The sequence below is a fragment of the Vidua chalybeata genome, chromosome 2, assembly GCF_026979565.1.
Source record: "Vidua chalybeata isolate OUT-0048 chromosome 2, bVidCha1 merged haplotype, whole genome shotgun sequence".
In the NCBI taxonomy this organism is placed as follows: domain Eukaryota; kingdom Metazoa; phylum Chordata; class Aves; order Passeriformes; family Viduidae; genus Vidua; species Vidua chalybeata.
The window spans coordinates 50,856,137-50,881,263 of NC_071531.1; the positions used below are offsets into that span (position 1 = coordinate 50,856,137).

At 36.9% G+C, this 25,127-nt stretch overlaps 2 long non-coding RNA genes across 3 annotated transcripts; one reads left to right on the forward strand and one right to left on the reverse strand.

Moving 5' to 3' along the window:
- Positions 1–5,883: 5,883 nt before the first annotated feature.
- On the reverse strand, positions 5,884–12,846 carry LOC128784166 (uncharacterized). Of its 2 annotated transcripts, none has more exons than XR_008429388.1 (3): positions 12,775–12,846; positions 6,911–6,988; positions 5,884–6,288 (listed from the first exon to the last, which is right to left on the reverse strand). It is a non-coding gene; the product is annotated as an uncharacterized LOC128784166 (long non-coding RNA). The 2 variants fall into 2 exon arrangements; XR_008429389.1 differs by having other exon boundaries at positions 12,770–12,826.
- Positions 12,847–18,417: 5,571 nt separating this feature from the next.
- On the forward strand, positions 18,418–21,623 carry LOC128784096 (uncharacterized). Its single transcript, XR_008429358.1, has 4 exons — positions 18,418–18,507; positions 19,121–19,214; positions 20,239–20,494; positions 21,506–21,623. It is a non-coding gene; the product is annotated as an uncharacterized LOC128784096 (long non-coding RNA).
- The last annotated feature ends 3,504 nt before the right edge of the window (positions 21,624–25,127 follow it).

Consider the following 25,127-nt stretch of genomic DNA (forward strand, 5'->3'; position numbering starts at 1 on the left):
CTGAATTTTATTTGAAAATAAAATTGGTTAATTAGTTGGTTAATCTAGTCCTGAATTTTATTTGAAAATTTTTTCTGGATAGTTCGACAGCCTTCCCAGTGGGATAGGAATCTTCAAAGCTCCTGACCTTCCTCCACCACAGAATATTCAAAACCTGGGATGGCCAATGGGAGATGCATCTGTATTTCTGAAAAAGAAAGGCCAGGAGGGATTCTTTGGCAAGTATTGCAAATTGCCTGACATCCCCACTTCTGGTTCTTCTCAAGCAGGCTGGTGTGCCTGAATGGCATAGCATGGATATATGGGTGTGTCTCAGTTCAAAGTACCCAAAATAATGTTAAATCTTTTTTGCAGCTCCCTACAACAGTATTCTGATTTTTTTTTTAAGGTGTTTGAAATGAGATCATGTATCATTTTTCTAGGGGTAAGGTCTGTTGGCATGGTGCTATAGTCTGAATCTCTTACTATAAACATACCTGTTCTTATGGTTATGATCATGTTTTACTCTAATGGTAACCAGAATAAACAATGAATAATGTCAGATAAGACTATTTAATGAGTAAATTTAGCAACTTAAAACACTGGGTACTTAAAAAAATCATCTGGAACCTTTTTATGGTTTTGATGCTCCTGGTGGGATTTTTTTCTTCATATACATTTACTAGTAAACTCATCTACCATTACATTGAAAATTATATTCATTACAGTGAAAATTATAGGTGTCTTTGGAGAGTTATTCATCTCAGCCTACGATGGGTGTCTAAAAGAGGTTGGATGAATTATCCTCTAGTAGTGTGTAGAAGTAACCCTTCACAAACTACTGAAGAAATAGGTGGCTCTTAGGTTTTGATCTGGGAAAGGCAAATAAAAACCTCAAGACTATTGCCAGCAGAAATACTGACAGGAGGATTCATACTGCTTTTGGAAAATCTGTGAAAGCCACAAGCTGAAAGAAGTTTAAAATTGTAAATGGAGTCTGGATGACACACTTAAGACTGAGCACCAGCATTTGAAGTTGGGCATATAGTGGGAAATACTGATTTATATCCAATTGCTATACCTTGTTGCTTCTTTATGAAAAATTAAGGATGGACTTTTGGGAAAAGTAAAATACTGAGAACCCATTGTAAGCTTTTTGCTGAAAATAAATGGGATATTGGGGAGATCTTCGCTTGTTATACTAGTAAATGGTCTATAAGTCACTTAGGTCTTACTGGGACTTATGCCAGTACAATATATCATTCTTTTTAATTAAAATACTAGTTCTACCCAAAAGCACTAAAACCCATCAAAAATTTCAAAAAAATCTTGTCCTTGTTAATGTGAAATGTTACTTTGTCTGAACCAGGGACATTATTTTGTCCATGGTATCATCTCCACAAGAAAAAACAATGTTGCGTAAGTCATTACTATATACATGTGTATTTATATAAATATATGGTTTTTTCAAGGCGTATTTAGGAGAAGTATGCAGTCATATTTAAGCACGGATTCTTCCATTTTTATGGCTGAGTTATGCAATGCTTCTTTCCTTAAGCTTACTCCGTAGACAAATAATTTATAAGGCACTGCGTCTCTCAGGAACTGTGTTCTGGTTAGTTTGTTTAGACACAACAGTTTTCATAACTGTCACTGCACATTGAGTTTCTTTTATTTGCTTTGGACAGCAAACTGCCAACTACCTGCAAACGCTAGCAACTTCATACAATTTGTTTTGGCAAAAGGTCACCATGCAGAAAATTTTCTGTAAGATGTGGCAAGTCAGATTTCATACACACTATCCTCACTGGAACTAAGGCTTGAGATTGTTATTTCTCTAATACTCATCAAAGCCAGAGCAGCAGAGATAGAAATGCTAGTCAGGTTGCTCTACTCTTTCACTACTAAAGTTTACTGCACTGTGTAATTTTTGGTCATATTTAAGTCCCTTGTATTTCCTACAGTTAAATTAGGTCTGATTACAGGAAGAAACCATTAATACAGATTTTAATTTCTGTTGCATTCAGAAAAATTCCACCAATTAAAGTCAATTTTTTACTTTTATGCAAATTAGTTCAGATTTTTACCATTTGCTTTTATTTTTGGAACAAAATTTATCAGTTCACATTGACACCCCGTCGCCCTTCTTTTATCTGTACATCACTGCAGAAGTGTTGTTTTCTGTTCTTTGTTGTTATGGCAGCATGCTTTTCAAGCTATCATTTTAATCTGTCTCCTACAGATTCTGCTGTTTTTTCCTATAAAAAGCCCAATAGATAGATATATGTCCAGTTTGAGGTATATCATATTAAATAGATAAATGCCTTGAACTGCATGTGAAAGCATCCAGATGCTGATTGAGACATTTTCTAATTTTCTTTTTCTTCCTTTAAGTTTTATTCCCCAATACCTTTACCAGCAATTTTTGAGGCAGAGTTCTGGATGGGCCAAAGTGCTCCATCCAGACAAAACCAAAAATTACATTTGGTAGTAATATAACACTCTTACCTACTGACATAAGTGTGGATCTAGGCTAGATTTCATACCTTTCAGTGAATGCTTTTCTGTGCACAGAGACAGAAAAAGATACCAGGAACCATATGTGGTTCCAAAATACACTGTAATCCAGGGAACACGACTTCCCTGGAAATATGAAAAATGATGTTATCTTAGAACAAAATTATGAACAACTTATACCCAAGAGCAGCAAGGCCCTGAGGTTCGTTGGTTCACAAGAAATCAAAGAATCCCCCATATGCACATATTTTAAGGCAGTGCATTGATTAGATCATTACTCTGACACTGACACTGCAGACTCTCATAATCATGAGTTACTTGATGTATAAATGGCTCTCTGCCATTAATGACAGAGACGTTCACAAACATGTTTTGTTTTGGGTTTTTTATGTACATCTCTCTATTTCAGTTACTGTGATTTGCAACGCCAAAGAAAAGCAGGGAACTAGAAGGCAGGGAACATTCCCACCCACAGCAGTCTCAGACCTCCTGGTCAGGCCTCTTTCTGGGAAAAGTGGGTGATACATCTTTGAACTGAGCTTGTTAAATGTTAATCAAGTTACGCTTTTGTTTTTGTGTAACAGGCTCGTACTCCTACAGCCATTCAAAAATGTCTGTTCCCAGTCCCCATCAGAATTTCTTTCCTCTCAAACAAAGCCAGCAGACTCAGCATTTCACTGAACTGTGGAAGCAAGAAACTCTTGAAGTAGTCATGGGACAGGGAAAAGAATTAGATGGAGAGGAAGAAGGAGGACTCCTGAGGTGTTTTGGCAAATGATAAAATAAATGTTTCCATAAGTAGCAGATCTACCTCAGGACATTTTGTCACTCCTCCAGCTTCCTGTTCTTTTCCTTGTCCAGTCAGGCTTCAGTCTACTGCTTGTTTGTGTGACAGTTCCCTCACAAAGAAAGAAATCTTTTTGGGAGCAGGTGAGAAGAATGCATTTTTCTTGATTTCTTTGAAACTGCCAGTTTCAAAATTTTACAAGGCAAAATAACGATCCTGGTATCATTATTCTGAACCTCCTCAAACTGAAGCAATGTGAAGACTGTTGCCTTCCTGGTAAATCCTGTAGCCACTTGATGATAAGGTGAAATCGCACCTGCTACCAGTTGTATCCAGAAAGAAAAATATGTTGTCCTTAACTTCTTGAAAGCAAAGACAGTGACACTGCTTGTCTGAAGTAAGTTCTGCCTCTGGATTTCCAGTGAACAGAAACAAGATTCCTAGTGAACATAAATACTTTTCTGGAGGTCTATATGTTGCATGTATTCTGCCATGGTCCCGTTGATAACCATGATTTTGAGTTGTAATTCAAAGACCTGACCATTAACATTAAATTACTTTCTCATGGATAGTTATTGTACTAGAAAAGCAAGAATGCAAGCTAGAAATAATTGTCTTCCTTGTCTGTTCCTCTAGTCACCCTATTCCCGAGTGTAATATCAAAGGCAACCTTAGAAGTCAAATCCCAGTAGTGCTGGGAGTTACAGCTGTGCTGTAAGAGCAACAGAGACAGAACAAACACAAGCTTTCATGAAAGTCAAGGGTGAAGGCTGTATTCCAGAATCATTGCATCATTTTGTTTCTTCCATTTTTTTATTGCTTTATGTTTCCATGTCCTTCAGAGGAACATATTTTATTGGCTAAGTCAGAAGGAGTCAGAACAGAGTGTTCAACTTTCTTGTGGACTTACTCTTTAGGGAAGTCACTTACTGTTTTCCACATGCCATAAGTAACCATCTTAGGATGGGTTACTAGTAATTATTTATAGCAACAGACAGAATTAAGCTAAGCTACAAAGTATGTTGATATTCTTGACTAAAAGGTGCTGCACAAAATGCAAATTATTTTTGTTTCTCTACTCTTCATCATGACACCTTTTGGCTACAAATTTACCCCAATATGCTCTTCTGTCTCTCCTTACAATTGTGTTATATTGTTCTCCTTGTTCCCTCCAATCACCTCGTCCTTCCTTCCACATCAAGAAACCTTTCTCAGTAACAGTTCTGGCATTTGGACATAAGGAGCATGCCCCACTCAGAAACACAATATTATTTCACTATAAAATGTGGCTGTCTTCAGTTCAGCTCTGGATGTCATTTGCAACAGTTCAACAGAATATTCAGCAGAATAGCTGATGATGGGTCTGATTCCTTTCACATGTGTCAGACTTACTCCCACTGCCTTCAGAAGCATTCAGCTGGTTCTGAGTAGCAACAGAATAAACATAGCTGAGATGTTTTACGCATCCATAGCAGATCAAGTGTGTGCCACATCAGTGGACTGCACATTTTTGATGTTACCGGCCAAAAAAAGCCTAGATAAAGCACATAAGCAGTCAAGATACAGTGAAGGTATTAATCTATCAAAATTGGGCAAAAAGAATTTGCCAGTTTCAGGGTATACTGTAAGACCCTACCTATGGACAAAGTATTTTCATTTTTACAAATGCAGGTGCTGCTGATGCAATGTATTTCCTGTAAGTTCTTTCCATGGGGAATAGCTCAAGAGCATGGAGAAGCAAGAAAAATCCTGGTGTTACTTCATGTCTTTCCTGATATAGAGGCATGAACTCAAGTTTGCATCAAATTATTTCCAACCGCATTTGCTATTTACATAACACTAGTGAAATATTTTTAGATGCTCTGTCCAACTAAATTTGTCACAGTTATCACAGAAAAATCACTTTTTCTTTCTTTCCAAAGAGATTTCCAAAAATTTCCTAAAGAAGATTTTCTAATCCTTAGAGACATAAGTAAAGAGTTCTAAAACTATTAATTATTAAAAAGGAAAGAGAGGCAACCTCAGAAAATAGAATTTAACTAATTTGTTTAATTAAAATATTCAAAGCCACCTTCTGGGTTGTTTTTTTTTTTTTTTTTTTAATGAAAGACTTCTCCTTGAAACAGTGATAATCAGTGTGGACTTGGGCTAGAGAGGTCAGACTTATATACCATATGGAATTTTTTAAGACATTACTGCCATGACAGATAAGAGAAATTCAATGCATGTACAATACTTAGAATTAAAAAAAATTACTGACAGGTTTCTATACCAGAGATAAATTACTTAGGTACCATCATGAAATGAAAATAATTATACAGTAATGGACAAAACACTGGTATAATAGCAGAACACAAAAAATACCTGAACAGGGATGTTTCATCCTATTAAAGAAGGAAAAAGTAGATTAAATATACAAATTAGGAAAAATTTGAAGACTATTCCTTTATATGTCCCAGACTGGATGGTGTGCATGACTACAAAAGGGAAACCAAACACTGAATTAATCAATTTTTGTGCTTACTCCACTCTGTATAGAGCAGGAAGTGTGTAGACCTGACAAGGGTGGTCACACAGATGGAATTTGGAGCTGATGTGCCTGCACTATTGGACCAAGGTAGCACTTATGATGAGATAAACAGTTATTTTAAGAAAGACAAACAAGTCTTCTAAACTGTCGGTGATTTTAATGTCAGACAAACAGTGACTAACACAGGGTGATTCCCCCGATAGGCATCAATGTTCTTCCCAGGAGCAAGAAATGAGGAAAAAATATGGGTCTGAATCAAAGGAAAGCTGAGCCACCAAAGCCACGAGACAAGCAATGTGTCTGCAGGCAAATAGAAATTCAGACCCTGCATGGTTGTTCGTGCATGGAGCAGGGGGAGAGTATGAGTATGGCTGAAAGATTGTCTGACTCCCTTCCTGCAAACTGGGCTCTGCAAGGCTCTTCCACTTGATTTGGTGTGGAGTTCACTTCTGTACTATATGTGGCAAGTATTTTCCTGTAAGACATAAGAAAACTCTTGAAGCCACGCAAAAATATAAAAATATAATGTGTATTAGTAATAAATGTGAACCAGTATGGTTCACACCAGCGCTCCACCAATAAGAAAAATTGCACAAATCTGGCAGCACAGAGTAACTGAATGGTTGTATAGGGACAGTGATGGGGGAAGAACAAGAAGCATCTATGAGTTCAAGAAATAGAAAGAAGAAATGTTGTTTGTGGAGGAAAAAATACTAAGGGGAAAGAGCACAAGGCAGATGTGTTAGTCTGAATAAGGCTGCATAACCTTATTTCCCTATTAGCTAGCCCTAGGTGGTTGGGTTTCTGAAAGTATGTAAATAAAAGCATTCTTGGAGTGCTGTGAACAAATAAGAAGGATAATTGTAAAAAATTGTACTCTCAAAGCTTACTCCTTTTTTTATTAAATAAAGAGTTATACTGATGTAACATTAAGAATGAGATTTTAACTGAAATATTTAAACCAACGGTTTCTTCAGAAACCCTCAAACTATCCTCATGAGTACATGCATAACAATAGGCTCTTTCATTATGTACAGAACTTTTGCATCAGTCACTGAATAATAATTATTTTCTACTGTAGCTTCACCCCAGCCTACCTGGAGTTTCACAACATTGCAGCAGAAAGTTGCTTTCTGAATAGGCAGCTCCTCAAACAGGCAGTGATCTACCAGATGCTAAGAGGATACACAGAAACATGAGGGAGGGCTTAAGCCAGTATATAGGGGAGAAACCAGATGTGTGAGAAACATTATACAGGCACTGTCAAAAATGAGGAAAGAAATAGCCTGAAGAAGCAGATGGGTGGACAAAGTGACAATAATAGCAAACAACAAAATAGACAACAAAATGCCAGGTAGAGGGGAGAAGGAAGGAAAAATTCCCTATATTTGGAGGGAAAAACAGGTAAATATGAAAATTTTTGAAAATAAAATGAGGCTTCATGTTTTTTTTTAAAGATGTGTGTATGCAAAGATGCACAGCAAAGATAGTATCAATAGTAATAATTGTTATAGCTCTGAATTTATCAGGGTCTCAAATAGGTTAATGACTGTGGTGTACAACTGTGATTAGAATTATAGGTGGCCTCAAAATGGAAGGTACAAATACCCACATCTTTTTAGGTGCTCCTTAGACAATTTTAAAATAGTTATACAAATGCATTGGTACAATCTTAATTGATCTGCAGCATTTTTAAACAGGCATAAAAGCATCCATGCAAGGACCTGTACTGATTTTATTGATATTATACAAACATTAATGGTATCTTTAACATTTAGTTCGCATTATGCAAAATCCTTGTATAGATAACCATAATTAAATTGATTTGCAGCTGTTACTAGTTGGCAATATCTGCATTCAGTTTTCAGTTGACTCTAGGTTTCTACTTTAAACACCAAACTTTTGAATTTATTTTTGATGCAGGTATTTTCCCTCAAAAATCTCAACACTGAGAGGAAGAAAATGGACACCAGCCTAGAACAGCTTCATTGATACAATGGATTTGATCTCTGTCTGATAAATGTTGATACTCAGGCAATGCGAGTGCTTCAATAGCTTTTTCTATGGTTCTTTGCATTTCATTTACATTAATTAAAATAATTGACTAAGTACAGAGTATATTAGAATCCAATCTACTATATCTTTGGAAGGCGTAACGTCTTTGGGTAGTATTAGAAAAGTGATCTGCCTAAAGGCAATTCACTTGTTTACAGCAGGTTGGGAGATGTGGAAAAATGTCAAAATGAACACAAAATATGGAGGAACAATATGGAGGAAAAAGGAGGAGTAAGATCAAACAGATGTTAAAAGATTCCTATAATAATAATTTTCTACACGGTGACTTCTGAGTTACATTGTTGTAAGAGAAAGGAGAAATCAGGAAAAAAGTTAGGATAAACTGACTAATAAGAGTAAGACATCACTGAAAGACACAATAAGGCCTCAAAAAGACAGTGAAAGTAATTTATTGACAGCCTAGGTAAGCATTGCTAAAAATTTTAATGAATTCTGAGCCTCAGTGTTCACAAAGGAGGATTGGGAACAGATGCCAGAAACAGACATAAATTTAACAGCAGAGGTGGAAAGCATACTGAAGAAACTCAGGATCGTGCCAGAAGAGGTGACCTAGAAATTAGAACATTTAAAGACTGACAAAACTAAAGGACCAGAAGGTACACCTTTGATGAAGCGTCCCAAAAGAGATAGGCAAACCTTTAGCAAGTTTATTTATAATCCCTTTGGAATTGAAAAGGGCAAAGTAGCACATATTTAAGAAGTGATCTAGCTAAAATCTAGAAAGCTTGACTTCTAACATTAAAGGTGAACCAAATACTTTAAAAGATAAAGATGTAAATTAATTACGTGTATTTTCAAAAGCTGTATAAGGCCCTGCATGTGAATTTCAGAATTACTTAGAAGTTCATTTCTATCTTAAAACCATATGAATCATTGTTTATCTATAAATACTTTTAAGTTCTGTGTTTCTTACTTTTGGTACTCTTTCTTTGTTAGTAAATAAAACTCTGTAAAATGATGGGTGATCACTAGTAATGTATGTGAATACTGGAAACTTTGCCATACAATTCTAGCAATAAGAAGACATTTAAAGCATTGGATCATGTACTCTGAGAGAAAAAGGAAAAAGGAAAAAAATGAACAAGAGTAAATTTTAAGCCTTACACTTTCCATTCTGAAGAACTACCACCATTTGTTTGTGATTTTATGGCTGTGGTAGGACTGGGTCCCCACAATTCCAGAAAGAAGTTGACCCAAAGAAAGGCCACAAAGATGATCAAAGGACTGGAATACCTGTCCTATGAGGAAAGACTGAAGGCATTCATACTGAGTCTTCTCTTCACCAAGGAGAAAAGACTGAAGGCATCCAGTCTTTTCTCCTTGGTGAAGAGAAGACTCAGTACAGTCTTACCTCAATACCTTTTTACAGTATTCTAACACTTAAAGGGCAGGTGCAAAGAAGGTGGAGACTCTCCCTTCGCAAAGAACCACATGGAGAAGATGAGAGGCAACAGATTCATGTTTTGTTAGGAGAGGTTTGCTCTTGATACAAGAAAAAAATTTTATATCCTGAGAAGAATCAGTCAGTGGAAGTGAAGTCCTCACTCCTGGAAGTGCAATTAGAGAGGATACAAAGTAATGTCATCTAGGCTCCCTTTCCCATGAAATATTGAACCAGATGACGTTTCAAGGTTCTTCCAAACTTGGTCTGGTCTATAATTGTATTCTATCATGAATTGGTTCATTTGCAAGACTGGAAGGAGTTGCTAGCTCCCTTGAAGGCAGGTAGATCCTGCAGAGAGACTTTGACAAATCAGAGGATTGGGCAATCACCAACCACATGAAGTTCAACAAGGGCAAGTGCTGGATCCTGCACCTGGGATAGTGCAACCCTGGATGTATGGATAGACTTCGGAATGGGACGCTGGAAAGCAGCACCACAGAAAGGGACCTGGAGGTTCCTGGTCAGTGGCAAGCTGAACATAAGTCAGCAGTGCCCTGGAAGCCAGGAGGACCAACTGTGTCCTGGGGTGCATCAGGCACAGCATCACCAGCCAGGCAAGGGAGGGGATTGTCCTGCTCTGCTCTGCACTGGGGTGACCTCACCTCGAGTGCTGGGGGCAGTTTTGGGCACTACAATACAAAGAAGACATAAGGCTTTAGAGAGTGTCCAAAGGAGGGCCACCAGGATGGTGAAGGGCCTTGAGGGGAAGCCACATGAGGAGCAGCTGAGGTCGCTTGGTCTGTTCAGCCTGGAGAAGAGGAGACCTGAGGGGTGACCTCACTGCAGTTACAACTTCCTCACGAGGGGAAGAGGAGGGGCAGGCACTGATCTCTTCTCTCTGGATAACAGTGACAGGACCTGAGGGAATGGCCTGAAGTTGTGTCAGGGGAGGTTTAGATTGGATATTAGAAAAAAATTCTTCACCCAGAGGGTGGTTGGACACTGGAAGATGGTCCTCAAGAGAAGTAGTCACAGCACCAAGCCAGACAGATTTCACGAGAGTTTGGACAATGCTCCCAGGTACATGGTGTGACTCTTGACTGTGGTCTTGTGTAGGGCCAGGAGTTGGACTCAATGATCATTGTGGGTCCCTTCCAACTCAGCTTATTCTACAACTTTGTGATTCTGTGATTTGCCATGTCCTTCAGTGAGTTATGGAAATGTATACTCATTTGGAGATACTAAGAAAATGCTCACTAATACACACAGCCATATATTTTCTGTTCCATATGCTCGAGATGCTTTTGATATTCCTGGGAGTTATCTGTGTCTCTGCTTCTGACCATGTGTTTTTTTAAGGCTGAATCTGACACTGTCAGGCATCTTCTCTGCAGTCCAGAATATCCTAGCCCTGCACTGCACACCTACGGGATGCTTGAAATGGCTGCAGTTTCCAGCCCACAACTTCTGTTCCTTGACAGATTTTTTTTAAAAAACATAAATCTGGCCCTGCATATGATTTTTAACCCTCTGAAAATACCAGCTCACTGAAGTTTCCACTCATCCCTGATTTTATCAAAGGATTTTCCTGTGATATAATCCTCTAATCCAGAAGGTTTATGAACTTAATTAAATTCAACAAAAAGAAACTATGACAACTAGAGAATTGAGATACTTTGCTTAGTTTGCAAAAAAGGTTTTAAAGAAATTCAAATGGATTAACACTGACAAAGGCTATGGAAAAATTTTCTCTAGAGTTCATTGCAAAGTTTTTTTTCAGAGAACTCAAGAGAAGTTTGCTGCAGGCCTGGTGATCTATGGTACTGGGAGTATGTTACATTAATGTCCTGAGGATTGACATATATATTATAAAGAGTAGTTATAAGTTCTAACAGTTGTGAATGAGGAAAGTATCAGACAAGTATAAGGCCAAAGTATCACTATTAAGACAGATTTTATTCACCTTATATAAAAGTAACCTGAAACACAGAATGTGCAGTAACAGGCTGAAATTTGATGACTGCACAAAACTGGAAAATAAGTCAAAATGAATGAGGTGGACACTAAAATAAAGAGCAGTTGGAAAGGCTAAGACCAAGGACAGATATATGGTTATGACATAATTCAGAAAAATATAAGAGAAAGACACTGAAGATGAAAGGAAAGGTTTTCAATTTTCAAACAGCAATACAGAAAATCTAGGTATAGTGGAATATATCACGTAAACCTTTGACCTATTGCTTATAAGCAGTAAATTGTAAGAAACTGAAACTAGGGCCACATAAGAGGACTTTGGAAATGTAATCGAGTGGGAATTATTTGACTGATGTAGAAATGGAACCAGGAAAATGTTTTGTTGGACACAACACCCACAAGTAAAGAGTTGAAAATGTTGAATAAGGAAATTTTGATAAGGACTAAATTCCTGGGAGAGATTTCATTGCAATTAACAGGCTTCTGAATATATATTAAAAAAAAAATCTGACATAAACCAAATTGCTTTCACTTGGTTTTAGTTAACATTCTGATTACTTTAACAAATACCTCACATAGTTTATCATATTATACTATTCAATTCTGTGAATGTAAGTTCACTGAAGTTCACCTTCCAGGAAAAAAATGCTTGCCCCAACGGCCAGAAGAAATGGATAGCCTTTTGATAAATGGTTGCGTCCATCCTTATGGAAGGATGTATTGCATTTTTTGGTGTAGGTCTCCTACCAAGAACAAATTGTTCTCCCTCCAGAGTTATGGTCAGTTTTGAGACTGCTGAATCCAGGACTAGGTTATTCCAGGTACTCTGCCTTCAGTCTGAGCAGCAGATCTGAGATGTCTCAATAGCAGGCAAGAAATGTGTCTCTCTAAAGGCAGGGTAAGATTTGTTTCTCTGTGACTGTTTTTCCTCTCAAAATTTCTTGCCTCCTTTCTCTTGTAATGGTCCTGGGATCACAGAACCTCAGAACAGTTCCTCTTCCTCTTCTTGGTAAGCTATGCAGCTTACTCTGAAATCCTTTGCTATGAAATATGTCTAGTTTATTACTCCAACAGTGAATGCAAGGTTTACACTTCTGTTTGATATCACTGAGATTGTCTTGTGGACTGGTGCAAGTATCCAATGCATCCATCACTGTACATCCCTAGTGACAACAGATATGGAGAAAACCAAGGTACTCTGCAAGTTATTCATCTCAGCCTTCAAAAGCTGTCAGGCTTCCCATGTCTCAAGTCTCTAAACCTCCAGGTTGGGAGTTGAGGAGCCAAGTCCCTCCTACTACAATAAAAGAGGAGGTTTGAGGCCACCTGATTAAACTCAATTGGCACAAGGCTCTGGCCCCTGATGATCCCATGGTCCTGAGGGAACTGACTCATGTGATTGAAAGTCACTCTCCATCCTATTTGAAAAGTCATTGTGGTCAGGTGAAAACCTCAATGTCTTGATCACACCTATTTTAAAAAAGGGGAGAAAGTAAAACCAGGGAACTACAGAGCAATGCACCTTACTTCTGTTCCTGGGAAGACCATGGAATATGGTCTCCTAACAATGGAAGCTGTGTTAGGGCACATAAAGGCAAGGATGTGACCCAAGACAACCAACACGGCTTCACAAAGGGTAGATTGTGCCTGGTCAGTCGGGTAGCCCTCTATGACAGAGTGACTGCAATGGTCAGCAAGGGAAGACTGACTGTTGGCATCTACTTAGGTTTCTGTAAGAAATTTAACAAATTTAACACAGTCCCACACAACATCCTTAGCTCTAAATTGGAGAGACATGGGTTTGAAGGGCAGACTGTTTGGTAGATAAGGAAATGGCTAGATGGACACATCTAGAGAGATCTGCTCAATGGCTCTATGTATTGGAGGAGGCCAGTGACAAATGGTGTACCTCAGGGCTCTGTCTTGGCATCGTTGCTATTTAAAATCTTTGTCAATGACTGAGAAAACAAGATCAAGTGCACCCTCAGCAAATTTGTAAACACCATGAAGCTGAGTGATGTAGTTGACACAACAGAAGGAATGTATACCATCTAAAGCAACCTGGACAAACTTGAAAAGTGGGTCCAAAAGAACCTAACAAGGTTCAAAAAGTTTGAGTGCAAGGTGCTGCATCAGGGTTGGGGCAATCCCAGACATGAGTACATTGACAACAGCCCTGCAGAGATGTTGATGAAAAGATAGCAATGTGTGATTCTTGCCCTCTACTCTGACTTCTTGGGACCCTACCAAGAGTACTGCTTCCAGCTCTGAGGTCCTCAGCACAAGACATGGATCTGTTTAGGTGCGTACAGAGGATGGTCACAAACAGTACTAGACCATCTCTTCCACAGACAGGCTCAGAGAACTCTGGTTGTTTAGCAGGGAGAAGATAAAATTCTGGGAAGATCTCATTGTGGTGTTCCAGCACTTAAAGTGGGCTGATAAAAGAGGAGGTAGGCTTTTTACGTGGGCAGATAGTGATCAGACATGGTGGAATAGTTTTCAGCTAAAAGAAGAGAGATTTTATTTATATGTTAGGAGAAAACTCAGGTAAGGGTGATGAGGCACAGGAACAGGTTGCCCAGGGAATTTGTGGATGCCTTATCCCGGAAGCGTACAAGGCCTAATTGGGCAGGGCCCAGGTAAACATGATCTAGTGGCTGGCATCCATACCCATGGCAGGGAGACTGGAACAAGATGATATTTAAAATCTCTTCCAACCCAAATTATTCTATGATTCTATTTTCCCCAGTTGAAACCCTATACATAATACACTGAAGATCTGGATGTAGACAGTGTAACTAGTTGTTCCTGATTCTTGTGACCATCCTCAGATATCTCATACATGTTGTACACATTAAAAAATGCAGAATACAAACAAGATGAAAATCCTTGGTTGACTCCAAACCATCATCACTTATCTGCATATTTCTTATATTGAGCACATGATTTACTAGCAAGTGGTACAGTAAAATTCAATTTGACCTAAAGACAATGCAAAGTCACTAGAAACACTGAACATTTGGCATTTTTTTTAGTGTTCAACTATAATAAGTGCAGTAACAGGTTTTTGTGAAATGGTACAGCAGACAGCATAAAGAAAAGACTGGATTTTTTCTGAGAGAGATCTGCTTTTTATAGTAATTGGGATATAAACACCTAAAATCAGGATTTTATACAGAAAGGGCAAGCTAACCTTACTAATGGTGATTACTCACTGTATAATAGAAAAGGAAATAAAAGCTTTTTTATAAAACGTATCAAATCCTAAGAGTGCTGTTAAACTCATTAAAGAAAAAATGAAGTTAGAGAAACTGGTCTTATTTTTTTTCACTCCCAGTAGAGTTCATTTCTACTTCAACAACTAAGCCAAGGTCACATTTAACTCACTTCAATTTCACCCAGTGCACAAGCTAATGTCAATAGTACAGCTGCCATGCAGAGCTAAAGACTGATGGTTAGACAAAGCCATTTACACAAGGCTGGGTCTTTCATCTTCTCTCAGCTAGTGACATAAGAAAGCACTGAGGTTATTCTCAACTAGAGACTAAAACTGGCATATTAGAAAAAATGTTATTCTCCTTAGCTGTCACACAAAGGATCTGAAGAAATGTAGAAATGTTTTTTTCCTTGGTCATCTAGGGAGATCACAAAGTGACTCTAATAGCCTTCACTCTGAAATTTTCACATGGTTTAAGTGATTGCCAAGTCTGATATTTTCCATTTACACTTCATTGCCATCAGAAAAAGAAAAAAATCAATATACCTACCTACTCAAGTGTGTCACAGGATGAGCTTATAAAAGAAGACATCAGTCTTTTTAGGGCATGAAAAATATACTTATTCAAATATATCTTATTTTAAATGACATAAATTGCAGTGGTTAGTCAAGATTCGATTTCTTCTAAAATATAAGACTTAAAATATTCCGTGACTTGCTGAGGAATAAGAATCCTTCAAACTGTTGATATGTACAAATGTACTCGTTTTCTCTTGTAAGTTATACCTGCCACAGTGTACCAATATTAGTGACTACCTTTAGGAATTTTAATGGAAAGGTGAGATCTAACATATTATCACATTTCTCTGAGATGGTACAAATAACTGGAACTTTGTCAAAGCATGGGAGCAATAGCTTTTATCATTATTATTATTATTGTTATTTCAATTATACTATGTGTGTGAATTTGTGTTGCCTTAGCTTGTTGACCCTAGTATGATTCCACATGATCTCATGCAGCTCTAACAAGCTCAAACACCCTAAGCAGAGCTATCTTCCCCTTGCATGTTATAGCTCTTACATATTTTATCTGCCTTGTTAAAGATTTCCAGTAATTTTGCTGCAACAGTATGCAATGTCTTTGTTTTAGATTAATAAAATATCATAGATACAATGGAATTGTCTTGTCAAAGATTTGACTGCTTGGACACTGTCAAGAACATTTGACAAGTGGGAGCCAAATTTGTCCCTGACTGTTCTGCTCTCAATGGAAGCTGACAGGTCATCATTCACCTTATGATGTTGTTTCAACCCCATTATCTTTTCCACCTTGTTTTAGCACCTCTCTCTGGCAAAGGTAGTGAGTAAGATGTTGAAGAACTGAGGTGGTATTTCAGGCTATCTGCCAGCATGTGCTGAATAATAATGGAATTTGTTTGCTTACAAATTGAGCAATTGAATTTAGACACTGAGGGGGTCACCTCTGTGATTTGTCCCATCCCCAGATGGTCAATCATCTAAAAAGGCAGAATTACAGGGTCAATCATGGAACCCTTTCCCCCGTGTGGTAGCACAACATACCAACCATACAACTACTAGGCCATCCCCCACAGTTACAAGTATTTCAAGGTCAATTTATCAATTTAACAGCTTCATCTTCTTAATCACTAAACTTCTGTCTCTTTGAGCTTGTGCTGAAAGACTGTGGCTGCTAATTAAAATGGAGCTTTACTAGCAAGTACACAAATTAGATCCTGTCAGTAAGTTTATTCTAACTATTGGTCATTTCTAAATGCCTTTTTAATCCCCTAATTTTTACATTAAAATTCAAAAGCCTAACAATCTTAATCACCCCTACATCAAATTCATCATTAAGAACAGGAAGCCAGATGGTATAATTTTGATTTACCGGACTTCAGCGTGAATTAATGTACTGAGTGCCGATAATGAATACATCAAACCTGATATTGCAGAAACCTATGAATCTGGCATGTTAAATTAATAACACACTTTGCACAATGAAAGCATGTAAGCCCATATAAAACTGAGGAGTAATGGTCCCTTTTATTTTAAATGGTCTTTATTAGCCTGCAGTTTTGACTCTTAAAAAAAAAAAAAGAGAGATGAACATTGTGGTTAAGAAAGTTCTATCTGTTTCCTATCTGCTCTTTATTTTCATTTCACTTCATATGTGCACAAAAGAAAAAAAAAGTATCCACCTAATTGCAATTTTTATAGTTGTGAAAGATATACTGGTGAAGAAAGGGCCCCAGTGAATTGTCTTCAATTTGATTGGAATTACAGTTAAAAGTTTGATTCACTTGCTGAAATACACTTATTCCAAAAAGTTGTAGCACAGTGCTGTTTGTTACATGGAATAGTTATTCATTGCATGAAGTATGTAATAAATTATGCAGATTATGCCACTTTTCAAAAATATTTTTCTTATGTTCTTTTATTTTAATGTGTACTGCTTCTTGTTCCAATATATCTATGGTGACTATGAAGCTGAATACCATTTTATTAGAAAACAGGGTCAGGGATTAGTTTTACTGAAAAACAGAGGAATCATGCATTTTGAAATAGTTGCTTAAAAAAAGTGCTAGGTAAGAAAGATCCATGTCTACCACATTTTCTGATTATTTAGCTATTATATGGCATAGAGATGGCATAGAGTTTAGCTTTCTTGAAAAAAAATTGACAGATATCAAATTTGAACCATTAAGTAGCTTGTGTGGTAGAAGTGAGAGAAACAAAGGGCTGAAATTACTCAAATATATCCCTTCTGAATACATAATTTCATATTTATTTAGTGTAAATTAAAAATATGTCAGCCATTACGTATTCTTGTGGACCTATAAATAAAAGTAGTTCCACCTAATTCCTATTCACACTTAAGACAAAATTATCTTTGACTTTAGTGAAAACAGCATTTGTCTCAAATACCTGACTGTAGGATCTGAAGTTTCCTTTTCAGATATATAGCAGCAACACAAATAGAAGTATATTCTCCAATATGAATTCTAGTTCTGAAGTACATCTGAGTTATATAACTCCTAACTGAAATATAGTTTGGAATGTTTTTACAGTGAACAACCTGAAATGCACAAATGTGGGCCTATAGACCATAAGCCAGAAAGGCATGACGAGGCTGGTCTCTGTTTTGGAAACCAAAAACTGTTTGCTGTAAAAGCATTTAAAGAGTTAGAAGATGCCTAGTTCAGGCCTGAGCAGGATAAAGCTGACTGAATATGTTAACACGAGCATAAACATTTCCCCAGGTTTATTCTGTCTCTCAATTTTCACACAGTAAGTGAACATTTCAACAGTCTCTGTGTAGCTTTAGGAAATATATTCAATATAGCAAGGATAGGATAATACCAGGGAAAACACTGCAAACCTGAATAAGGTGCTACTTTGCAGCTAGTTTTCCTTATTGCATGAGTGTGTTCTTGCACTTACCACTATGGCATACAATTTGTACTGCTCAGAGGTAAACGGCCAAGATTGATTCCTAAACAAAGCAAGGGATACATTACACATTTGTCCAGAGAGGACATAAAAAGCCTCTTACATGTCTCCTTTATGTATTTAGTGTTTTCACCATAAGAAGAAGTAGTACTTTACTAGTATTTGAGGAGGGATGAGAAAGATCGTTGTTCCCAAAAAAAGAAATTTGTGCTGAGAACTGTTCTAGAAACTTGGATAGGAAAAGTCAGTTGTTCCTGGATGGAAATATTTCTCACTCTTAAATCTCTAGTTGAAGTTCATTTGACAAACCTATTATAAAATGAATAAATGTAGCTCTGTGTGATTTGTCCATTGTCAACATGTTAACACAATTTATTTGAAAGTAGATTGATGAAGGATGGCTGAAGGAGTTTACCCTCCTGAGTTAAAGAATAGAAAATCCTTTTTCCTTAGCATTTCTCTTTTTTTTCTTAGAAGTTCACAAGAGTAGATATACAATTATCCTCGACTTGCTGATGCAAAGGAACAGAGCATTTAGTTTCTTGTCACTGTCTCTGAAATTCCTAAAGGTACAATTAGCATTTCATTTGACATAATGTTGAAAGGTTCATAGATTGATCTTCCCTAAAATGCAGCAAGAATTTTTTGAAATGCAAATTTTGACATTTATTAACTTTTATTCCAGATCTGTTTATAGACTGTAAAACTGTGCATACATTTAACTCAAAGAAGCTAAAAGGACAATGTTTAGGTGGATACTCTGTGTTATAATAAAAGTCTATTTTATTGTTTCAACAATGAAATTTTTATTATCAGAGATTTATGATATCAGCACAGCAGCTTTTACTGCATGATTCACAGTGTTTTTATAGATGTATATTCAACAAAACAAGGAGAGAAATTGTACTGCAGTGCTCTCTCTCAGGAGTGCATTTCCCCATTGAAATAATGTCAGCAGTTTTCCACCTTCAAAGCCCTATGTTTTCAAATCAATTAACAATTCTAATTGTGCTGGAACAGTTGTTCACTTAGCTTGGCAAATGGGACAGGAAACATTATTTCCTTTCTTTGCCTAAAATGAAGACTTTAATCTTCTGAACCATATTTAACATATAAAAAACACACATCTGAAAAGTTGGGCAGTTTGGAAACTCACTCGATTGTAAATATTGTTTTTCTCAGTGTTCAGGCCACAGTAGAAGAAAGGAGCAAGAGCACTGCAGTTTCCCCTCTGGCTGCCAGCAAACCATCTTAGGATTCATTCTGAATGTTTCAGGTGAGATTTGTATCTGTCTGGACAGCTGTAAGAGTTATTGCTTTTGTAAGATGGTAAAACAAACACTGGTTCTGACCAAACAAGTGATACGAGAATGCAGATCTGTATCATATTACACAGGACTGACATAAAATAAGTAATACAACATGCCAGGGCCAGGACTTAAAGGCCAAATTTACATTCCATTTTATTTATATACGTATATATTGTGTGCTTAAATAGAGGCAGAGTAAAAGATATAATTACTATGACTTCATGCAGGCCCCTATTTCTTTTGCAAACCCCAAAGCCATTTACCAGAAGGGCAAAATAAAATTATCCTATTTTAAAAGTGGTACAATTCTGTGGTACAATGTAGAATCATGTAACAAGCCCTTTTCAGGATTCAAGATAGTGTTTTATGCTGAACAAAATAAAAATCCTCAAGCAAAAGTACAAATATGATTTTAAGCCTATACTATATCTTTGCATAGCACACTTGCATTACTCAGAAGGATACAAAATCAGTAATAAGGTCATATTCAGGGAAGTACCAGTAGAGATTATCTGTATGAAGGATCTGGTGAGCATTAACATATGTACTCACCTCAGTCCTAACCTTATGAAGGAATTTGCCAAGAATATGTACATTGCCAATACTCTGTACATTAAATTCGGGGATAGTTAAAGCACCATTTTTACAACTGTGGCCATGTCTTACTGCAATCTAAGCAGTCTTCACATGCATAACATTGTTGGAAATACTGCTTTTAACATAGTACTTATTCAGGTCCATTCCAAGAAGCAGACAAAACAAAGTTTTGAATTCCCTGGTTGTTGTGGGGTTTTACCCTTTACTGTTCTGCAGTCATTTAAATGCCTTCAGTATTTATTTCTTTGCTTGTGTGATGGTGCATTTAGACAGAACATCAAAGTAAAAATGGCAACAAACTTTTAAGAGCTAATTAGAAATTCAGGGTCTACAGTTCAACTTACTTGAGTACACAAAGATGACACACTTTTTCGTACCTCTTTGTCTGTTTAGCACTGACACAGTTGGCCTGGCATCCTCATGACTAAACTCAATATCTCTCTGCTAAGATGGACAATACTTTTCACTGATGAAGAAGATGTCTCATCTGCTAGAGGAATAGCATGGTAGAAAGGTATTTGGCCTGGTATAATTTTTAGGTTTCTGATTCAGAGCCTGAAACTTGATTCAAAACAGGATCAAAAGCTAGATGAAATTCATCAGAAACTATGGTCCTCTGGACTGGTGAAGAAAAGGCTACAAGAAGCAGGTGGGTGATGGTCAGCATCTAGCTGCCATTCATGAAATTGTAATAGTATTTGGCAAGAATTTAGTTCTTTTCATCTGCTTCGTCAGCATATATCTCCACCCCTCTTTGCAGATCTTGATATCAATTCCCCATTTTGTAAATGATGAATTAAGCTAGACATTATTCAGGTTACTCAGTCACAGTGACTAGCATCTAAATTCAAGAAAGCCTGCCTACCATCCCAGCCTGCCAAATCTTCACTTTTTTTCTGTCCTCTCAGTGGTGATATGTAGTCATAACACCTAAACTAGATAATGATAGGGGACAACATTAATGCGATTTGCTCAATGATTTTGCCTAAGCTGATAACAGAGATTCCAGAAGAATGCAGATATGTGTGTGCCACTGCAAATGCACAGACATGTTTCACCCTGGTTGACTATACCTTTAGAGCAGTACTGTTTCCAAGAATAGATTTAGATACCTAATCTAAGACTCAGAAGGAAACTAGATCAAAACAGCATCCTTGGAAATATTTGTTGCTCACTGGGTACCTTGATTTGTCACTTTCCAAGAACAGCAGGAGGCACACTAGATGCCCTAGTTCTTGCCTAAAACTCCTTTTCATTTTGGAAATTGAGCCTTTCTCTGTTTAGGCTTCACTGGGGCTTCATGCAGTGGCTTTTCTTACTGATTTCATTCCAGCACTATCAAGTTGCCTATAAAATACAAGGGAAATTTTTGTCTTTCTCCCTGAAAAATAATGTTTGGGGGTTTTTTTTTTGTTTTTTTTTTTTTTTTTTCACATGTCTACTGGCTAGAACATCCACACAGGCAGTCCCTGTTCCATCATATCCTCCTGGAAGAAGGTTGTAGTCACTAGGACAGTAGCAGTTTATGGACATCTCCACTGAATGTAAATGTTTAGGGCACCTACTTTAGAAGGAGAGTCCTGTGTTTCTGGTTCCTCCTTGCAATCACATTGCCGAGTTTTGCATTCAAAAATCATTGGCTTATATTCCAAAATGCCAGATATTTTTGGGGAGCAGAACCTGGAATCACTAAGCAGCCAGCATCACCAGACTGGAAAGCCATATTCCCAGCTTGTTCTTCTTTCTGGCCCAACAAATCTTGAATTCACCTCGTCACAGTAAGGCATGTCTTATAAACAGGTTAAAACAAGAGTAATTTCTTCCAACATGTATTTAGCTTTCAAGACTGAAGCTTCTATGACAGAAATGTAAAAAAGTGTATGTCCCAAAAGCATATTTTTTCCCAGTTTCTGTCAACTAGTGTAATATATTCTGTAATCCTTTTTTACAAATGTTGCTTTTTTCTTTCATAATTTCTTAGGGAGAGAAAACAATACTCCTTCCCCAGAGTAGTGGGGGGAAAATTCTCTAAATAAAAGACAACAGCAGAGCAGACTTCAGCACTGAATCCTTACTGTCCACACTGCTTAACTCTTAGTTGATACTCTTCTTATGCTGCCTGCAGGGTAAATCTCTCTATAGGAGACTAGTCCTAAGAAGTATAAAATCTGTCAGTCAGATGGCCTTGTGGCAACAAGCCAAAGGCTGGTTCCTGGTCCTTTTTTATTTGCTGTATAGATACACCCAAACTGGCTGCAGTGCTTCACTGTGAAAAGTAGGTTTGACAAGACTGCTATGTCTGTAGCTACACAGTGATATCTTTTTCTTTTAATTGGAAATTAAAACATTATTATATTCTTTGGGGGGGAAAGTATTGAGGGGTTTTCTTTCAAAAATAATTTTTGTGGTGTGGATTCTTAGGTGGCAAAGTGCTGTTCCAAAGTCTCAGGGAGACACATCAACTTAAAGAAGGCATGGGACTTTAGCTAACCTGTGTCACTGGTGTTACTCACTTAGCCACTTTTAGCTGCTCTGGGTATCCCACTTTGAGAGAGAAAGTATCTCAGATACCTAATAAGATGTTATAATTTCTGTTCTAGGGACATTGCTAAAGTTAAGAACTATGATATCTGTCTCTGTCCTTCACCAAACTTAACCTGTCACAGTTTGACCCTGAACAGAACTCCTTGACCTGAAAGCTGCAGCTGATGGAGAACCTGCCTCTCATTTGTACTTCTGGAGAACAACGAGCTATTCACTTCTGCTGTGCTGCAAGGCTTATTCACTTTATGGTCAATTCTCAAATGTCTGTGAGAAGATTATCTGGGTTATGTATTATATGTGTCATGCTTTAAAGAAAAGAAAATCCTTTTCTGACCTCATTCCATGCTTATAGTCTCATTTTTAAAAGGTAAATATACTAAACAGAATGTGCTGGCATTTACTGTATGTGGGGGGGGTTTATCTATGCTTAACTTTATTTGGGGATCCTGTCCCCTCCTGTCACTGTTCTGGCAGACATGGCAGTATTTACGCTTGAAATCTGCTGCTACAGAGTTACAGAGGGTTTGGTATCTAAAGTACTGTAAACCCCTACAATACTGTAAAAGTCATTGTGATTTGGGATGACTTATTCTTGACCACTCTTTGCCCTTCCCACTGCGTAATTCATTCCTGCTATTCTCTTTTTTCTTATTCATTGTACCTCTGAGCAATTGATTTCTTTTGATAGGAGGTTTGATTGATGCTGTCTTGGCTAGATATCAGCTTTTTGAATTTAGTTTCAGAGCTTTGTACTGTGGTAATTGTGTAACATTTGAATATTATAGGTGACTGAGACAAGATTAAATAAATAAAATTAAGAGTTGTATGAAATGTTAACCTCCTTTGTTTTTCTTTGTATATTTTGGTTTATTTAGTGAATAACTTACATTTTTCAAGTGGTGTCTGTTAAAAATTTAACATAATAATAATTCGGGGATTTCTATCCTGAATGTTTTTTTATTTTTATACAAAGTATTGTATCACACTTATTCCAACTAAGTAGATTATTTTTCCTGTCATTTATTTCTTATAGTTCAGCATAATTCAGATACACTTCACAATAATAGCATGATAACATGCTTATTGTTCTTCCTTTAATCCTTCAGTTTTATCTTAAAATATGGAATTAGAGAAAGAACTGGTTTCCCCTTTGTTACCAATGTTTATTGACAAAAACCTTATCTAATGAAAATATTTCATCTTCTTTTATGGAATTTTAGACTTTTAACAACACAATTGAACAACTGCATTTCTGGACTTAATATACAGATATGCAAGTGTGTTTAATACCTTGTTTAAAAAAAAATCAAATATTCAGGGAAGTGACAGATGAGACTTGGTATAACCTGTCCACCTTTAATAAGATTTACTCTATCAGAGGATATGCAATGGTTGCTGGGATAATGATTACATTTGTTATTAGATTAGAACAGAAAATATTAAAACCCTCTGATTAGATAAATGTTTTTAACACAGTTGAAACTAATATGTATTTCTGTTAAATGAAGTAGAGTTAATGGCATGCTTATGACAAACATGAAAGATTTTTCTATTATTTTTTCTGTTTTGCCAAGTTATAAAAAATGTAGTAATTTTCACAATTTGATATTCATATGGCATGTCCTACAGGGCACTGGTGCAACAAAAATAGTGTTTTATTAAAACATAAACATGCTTTCAGTGTTATATCTAGAAACAGAGACTTGAAATTCTGGCTCCAATGTCTGATACAACCCACCGTGTATGAAACAGTAAATACTGCATAATATTTTAAATGAATGGACTTGATTTTCCTTTTAAAAGTACTCGGAATATCAACATAAAGCATTTTCATTTCACTAATTTTTAATGGCTTGGAAACTGAGATAGAATATTAGAGCAAAAATGTGTTAGTTGTCATACCAAGAAATATGCCCAAAGGCAGTGAGGATCTGGTTTTGTTACCATGATATTTTCAGCAAAGGAGCTTGTGTCCAAGAGCTGTACATTGAGTAGAGCAGCATCTTCCAACATCCTTGATCCCTTTGTTAGGTTTTTTGAAGGATTTTTGCTGGACTTTGTTTTGGATGCAGACAATAATTCAGCATTTGTGAGAAATACTGGCATAAGTCGGAGATTTTTTCAGTTGAATTGTTTTGCTGATTATTAATTCTGTTATTAACAAGTATGTTCAGATACATGTAGGGAATTTCATCAGTAGCTTGTACTAAAAAAAATCAAACATTCACCAATCTTTTTGATTTCTCTCATTAATCATGCAAAATGTTGATCATGCAATTATGATATGTAAAAGTTAAAATGTCAATAAAATAATAATACACAATTTCAGTACCTTATTAAATAGAGGGTGAGGGGACGAGTGCCACTCATGGTCTCAAGAACTCTGCAGGGGACAGAAGTAAATTTCAGGAGGAGGTGAAGGTTGGAGGACAAGAGAATTTCCCTGGAAGACCTTTGCTTCGAACTGCTCTTTCCTGGATGACCTCTGTATTATGCATTGCTGATTTAGACTGTGATCGAACATATAATTATATGCTTCTTGACTAAATTTCATAAATGTTTCTTGCTTGCAAAGGTTTTCAAGATTAAGCTTTCTGAGGAATGACTTTTTCACACAAACAGTGGAACCTTTGTTACTCTTTTTAAAATTTTTCTTCATTTTTAGGTCTTCCAGTGGTGGTAAACCATGTAGTATTATAGGAAAATTCAAGGAGTAAGCATACTAAACTTTTAAAAAA